The sequence below is a fragment of the Salvelinus fontinalis genome, chromosome 31 (genome assembly GCF_029448725.1).
Source record: "Salvelinus fontinalis isolate EN_2023a chromosome 31, ASM2944872v1, whole genome shotgun sequence".
Lineage (NCBI taxonomy): Eukaryota > Metazoa > Chordata > Actinopteri > Salmoniformes > Salmonidae > Salvelinus > Salvelinus fontinalis.
Genome location: NC_074695.1, coordinates 4,325,284 through 4,331,419, shown reverse-complemented (window position 1 = coordinate 4,331,419; position 6,136 = coordinate 4,325,284).

The following is a 6,136-nucleotide window of genomic DNA, read 5'->3' as shown; positions in this document are numbered from 1 at the left end:
GTGGGTTGGAGGGTTGGAGGGATGGAGGGTTGGAGGGTTGGAGGGTTTAAGGGTTGGAGGGATGGAGGGTTGGAGGGTTGGAGGGTTGTTGGGATGGAGGGTTGGAGGGTTGGAGGGTTGGAGGGTTAGAGGGTTGGTGGGTTGGAGGGTTGGAGGGATGGAGGGTTGGAGGGTTGGAGGGATGGAGGGTTTAAGGGATGGAGGGTTGGAGGGATGGAGGGTTGGAGGGATGGAGGGTTGTAGGCTTGGAGGGAGGGAGGGTTGGAGGGATGGAGGGTTGGATGGATGGAGGGTTGGAGGGTTGGAGGGATGGAGGGTTGGAGGGTTGGAGGGTTAGAGGGATGGAGGGTTGGAGGGTTGGAGGGTTGGTGGGTTGGTGGGTTTAAGGGTTGGAGGGTTGGAGGGTTGGAGGGATGGAGGGTTGGAGGGTTGGAGGGTTTAATGGAAGGAGGGTTGGAGGGTTGAAGGGTTGGAGGGATGGAGGGTTTAAGGGTTGGAGGGTTGGAGGGATGGAGGGATGAAGGGTTGGAGGTATGGTGGGTTGGACGGATGGAGGGGTGGAGGGTTGGAGGGATGGTGGGTTGGAGGGTTGGAGGGTTGGAGGGTTGGAGGGTTTAAGGGTCGGTGGGTTGGAGGGATGGAAGGTTGGAGGGATGGAGGGATGGAGGGTTGTAGGGATGGTGGGTTGGTGGGTTGGAGGGTTGGTGGGTTGGAGGGTTGGAGGGATGGAGGGTTGGAGGGTTTAAGGGTTGGAGGGATGGAGGGTTGGAGGGTTGGAGGGTTGTTGGGATGGAGGGTTGGAGGGTTGGAGGGTTGGAGGGTTGGTGGGTTGGAGGGTTGGAGGGATGGAGGGTTGGAGGGTTGGAGGGATGGTGGGTTGGAGGGTTGGAGGGTTGGAGGGTTGGTGGGTTGGAGGGTTGGTGGGTTGGAGGGTTGGTGGGTTGGAGGGTTGGAGGGTTGGAGGGTTGGTGGGTTGGAGGGTTGGTGGGTTAGAGGGTTGGAGGGTTGGAGGGTTGGAGGGTTGGTGGGTTGGAGGGTTGGAGGGTTGGAGGGTTGGTGGGTTGGAGGGTTGGAGGGTTGGAGGGTTGGTGGGTTTAAGGGTTGGAGGGTTTAAGGGTTGGCGGGTTGGAGGGATGGAGGGTTGGGGGGGTGGAGGGTTGGAGGGATGGAGGTATGGAGGGTTGGTGGGTTGGAGGGTTGGAGGGATGGAGGGTTGGAGGGTTTAAGGGTTGGAGGGATGGAGGGTTGGTGGGTTTAAGGGTTGGAGGGTTTAAGGGTTGGAGGGTTGGAGGGATGGAGGGATGGAGGGTTGGAGGGATGGAGGGATGGAGGGTTGGGGGGGTGGAGGGTTGGAGGGATGGAGGTATGGAGGGTTGGTGGGTTGGAGGGTTGGAGGGATGGAGGGTTGGAGGGTTTAAGGGTTGGAGGGATGGAGGGTTGGAGGGTTGGAGGGTTGTTGGGATGGAGGGTTGGAGGGTTGGAGGGTTGGTGGGTTGGAGGGTTGGAGGGATGGAGGGTTGGAGGGTTGGAGGGATGGTGGGTTGGAGGGTTGGTGGGTTGGAGGGTTGGTGGGTTGGAGGGTTGGAGGGTTGGAGGGTTGGTGGGTTGGAGGGTTGGTGGGTTGGAGGGTTGGTGGGTTGGTGGGTTGGAGGGTTGGAGGTTTGGAGGGATGGAGGGTTGGAGGGTTGGAGGGTTGGAGGGTTGGTGGGTTGGAGGGTTTTAGGGTTGGAGGGTTGGTGGGTTGGAGGGTTGGAGGGATGGATGGTTGGAGGGTTGGAGGGATGGTTGGTTGGAGGGTTGGAGGGTTGGAGGGTTGGAAGGTTTAAGGGTTGGAGGGTTGGAGGGTTGGAGGGATGGAGGGTTTAAGGGATGGAGGGATGGAGGGTTGGAGGGTTGGAGGGTTTAAGGGATGGAGGGTTGGTGGGTTGGAGGGTTTAAGGGATGGAGGGTTGGTGGGTTTAAGGGATGGAGGGTTGGAGGGTTGGAGGGTTGGTGGGTTTAAGGGATGGAGGGTTGGAGGTTTGGAGGGATGGTGGGTTGGAGGGTTGGAGGGATGGAGGGTTGGAGGGTTGGAGGGTTGGAGGGTTTAAGGGTTTAAGGGTTGGAGGGTTGGAGGGTTGGTGGGGTTAAGGGATGGAGGGTTGGAGGGTTAGTGGGTTTCAGGGATGGAGGGTTGGAGGGTTGGTGGGTTTAAGGGATGGAGGGTTGGAGGGTTGGTGGGTTTAAGGGATGGAGGGTTGGTGGGTTTGAGGGTTTAAGGGATGGAGGGTTGGTGGGTTTAAGGGATGGAGGGTTGGAGGGTTGGTGGGTTTAAGGGATGGAGGGTTGGAGGGTTGGAGGGATGGAGGGTTGGAGGGTTTAAGGGTTGGAGGGTTGGAGGGTTTAAGGGATGGAGGGTTGGTGGGTTGGAGGGTTTAAGGGTTGGAGGGTTGGAGGGTTGGAGGGTTTAAGGGTTGGAGGGTTTAAGGGTTGGAGGGTTTAAGGGTTGGAGGGTTGGAGGGATGGAGGGTTGGTGGGTTGGAGGGTTGGAGGGTTTAAGGGTTGGAGGGTTGGAGGGTTGGTGGGATGGAGGGTTGGAGGGTTGGAGGGTTGGAGGGTTGGAGGGATGGAGGGTTGGAGGGTTTAAGGGATGGAGGGTTGGAGGGATGGAGGGTTGGAGGGTTGGAGGGATGGAGGGATGGAGGGATGGAGGGTTGGAGGGTTTAAGGGTTTAAGGGTTGGAGGGTTGGAGGGTTGGTGGGTTTATGTGATGGAGGGGTGGAGGGTTAGTGGGTTGGGGGGTTGGTGGGTTTAAGGGATGGAGGGTTGGAGGGTTGGTGGGTTTAAGGGATGGAGGGTTGGTGGGTTGGAGGGTTTAAGGGATAGAGGGTTGGTGGGTTTAAGGGTTGGAGGGTTGGAGGGATGGAGGGATGGAGGGATTAAGGGATGGAGGGTTGGAGTGTTGGAGGGATGGAGGGTTGGTGGGTTGGAGGGATGGAGGGTTGGAGGGGTTAAGGGTTGGAGGGATGGAGGGTTGGAGGGTTTAAGGGATGGAGGGTTGGTGGGTTTAAGGGATGGAGGGTTGGAGGGATGGAGGCTTGGAGGGATTAAGGGTTGGAGGGATTAAGTGTTGGAGGGTTGGAGTGTTGGAGGGTTGGTGGGTTGGAGGGATGGAGGGTTGGAGGGATTAAGGGTTGGAGGGATGGAGGGTTGGAGGGTTTAAGGGATGGAGGGTTGGTGGGTTTAAGGGATGGAGGGTTGGAGGGTTGGAGGGATGGAGGGTTGGAGGGATTAAGGGTTGGAGGGATGGAGGGTTGGAGGGTTGGAGGCTTGGAGGGATGGTGGGTTGGAGGGTTGGAGGGTTGGAGGGATGGAGGGTTGGAGGGTTGGAGGGATGGTGGGTTGGAGGGATGGAGGTTTGGAGGGTTGGAGGGTTGGTTGGTTGGAGGGATAGAGGGTTGGAGGGTTGGAGGGTTGGAGGGATGGAGGGATGGAGGGTTGGAGGGATGGAGGGATGGAGGGTTGGAGCGATGGAAGGTTGGAGGGTTGGAGGGTTGGAGGGTTGGAGGGATGGAGGGTTGGAGGGATGGAAGGTTGGAGGGTTGGAGGGTTGGAGTGTTGGAGGGTTGGAGGGATGGAGGGATGGAGGGTTGGAGGGATGGAGGTTTGGAGGGATGGAGGGATGGAGGGATGGAGGGTTGGAGGGTTGGAGGGATGGAGGGATGAAGGGTTGGAGGGTTGGAGGGATGGAGGGATGGAGGGTTGGAGGGTTGGAGGGATGGAGGGTTGGAGGGTTGGAGGGACGGAGGGTTGGAGGGTTGGAGGGTTGGAGGGATGGAGGGATGGAGGGTTGGTGGGTTCTTCTTTCAGTCCAATGCACACACACACACACACACACACACACACACACACACACACACACACACACACACACACACACACACACACACACACACACACACACACACACACACACACACACACACACACACACACACACACACACACACACACACACACACACACACACACGATAGTAGTATGATAGGTGTTGTTTAACAGGGTCAGCCATAGTAGTATGATAGGTGTTGTTTTACAGGGTCAGTCATAGTAGTATGATAGGTGTTGTTTTACAGGGTCAGCCATAGTAGTATGATAGGTGTTGTTTTACAGGGTCAGTCATAGTAGTGTGACAACAATAGAGGTATTTGGGTTAAGTGCCTCAAGGACACATCGACTGATACATTTTTTATTTGTAAGGCCTACTTATATTAATTTACTATTACTTAATATAAGTAGTTTTGTATTAATTAGTTAATTCATTAGTATAATTAATTGTTATTTAGTTACTTATACACATTGTTTGAAGTACAATAGACCAGCATAGCTACTGTAGCAGGTCAAATCTGTGTGCTGGAAATCCTTGGTAGAGCATGGGTGGAGTAGGCATTGTGGTGCTGTAAAACCTTGGTAGAGCATGGGTGGAGTAGGCATTGTGGTGGTGTAAAACCTTGGTGGAGCATGGGTGGAGTAGGCATTGTGGTGCTGTAAACCTTGGTAGAGCATGGGTGGAGTAGGCATTGTGGTGCTGGAAAACCTTGGTAGAGCATGGGTGGAGTAGGCATTGTGGTGCTGTAAAACCTTGGTAGAGCATGGGTGGAGTAGGCATTGTGGTGGTGTAAAACCTTGGTAGAGCATGGGTGGAGTAGGCATTGTGGTGCTGGTAAAACCTTGGTAGAGCATGGGTGGAGTAGGCATTGTGGTGCTCATATGAATTTCCTTTCTTTTTCAGCTTCAGACCAATGCCTACTTCTTAATTTAAACATCGTTTTTTTGTTTTTAATTTCCATGGTTTTTACACCGGGAGGTGACTGTACCAAATGATACAACATTTCCACATGTAAAAGGTGTCTTTCGAAAATGTAATAATCTTTTTTTTGTCTCACATAATATATTGTCCAGAACCCAGCTCCCCAAAACATCCAAAAGGATAAGATTATGGTTCGAACCTCCATAGGCACATCATTAAATCTCTGAGCCGTTTCCAAAAAACATAGTTACTAAAGTTGCCCTCGAAAACGTTCATTATTTAGCGACTTCCTCAAACCACTAAATGGGTTGTTAGATGCTTTTTTTGCCCTTCTGCCTGAGCACTTTACACACCGAAGATCTCCGCTAAACATAAAATCAAGAAAATCTCTCTGTGACCACCCGATAACTTCAGTACGAAGTCGACTACAATATAAAGTTGCCAATGTCTTATAAACAAGAAAAGGGTAAAAAAAATATACTTCAAATGAAACCGGAGATAACTGCATCAAAAGATAAATACAGCCGGCTACATAGGCCTATACCTATACATCATATTGAAATCATTTTCATGTTCAATCAATTTGTTCTATTTTACTCATTCTAGGGTAATGTCTGTAGATTTTTCCTTAATTTCATGATGTGTAGGTCTAACAACATGTGCGCAATGACGTGCCAAATTTTCCATTTACTGCATATCCTAAGCATTAGAATAAGCCGACTCAACATTTGCAGCAATAGGTGATCATTTATTTCTAGGAGCTGATCCTTCGCCAGTATCTAAGTTTAATAAGGCAAGATTTGAATGGCGAAGGCTCATCCGAGAGCAGATTTGAACGGAGAACGCTCTTCCGAAACCAAGGCTGCCTTTCTTTCGATCCGATTAGTATTGACACATGTTCTAACTACTGCACGTTATGGGAAAACGCGCGTGTGTTCTTTGGCCGTTATAGAAACTACGCATCGTTAAAACACCCTTAAGCTGAAGTTCCATCGCTATCGGGAAATCATGTCCTGGCTATTACATTTATGCAAAACATATGGTTTCTCCTTTAAAAGAGGGGAGGTTAAAAATCAACAGCTGCTTTACATTTTAAGCACGTACCAGTTCCTGTAAGTGACTGAAAGTACTGAATTAGTTGGCTGAGTGAGCATTTGGAAAAAGACCCCCCCCCCCCCCCCCCCAAATCCGGGGGACTTCCCTCAGACCCCCATCCAGTTGTTTACTTGTTGACGTCTGCTTCCCACTAAGGGTACCTACGCCGATGTCTTTTGGACGTCTTTTTTAGGTCCTGTTAGAATCAGCCATTTTTATTATTTTATTTGAGATATTTATACATTTTGATCC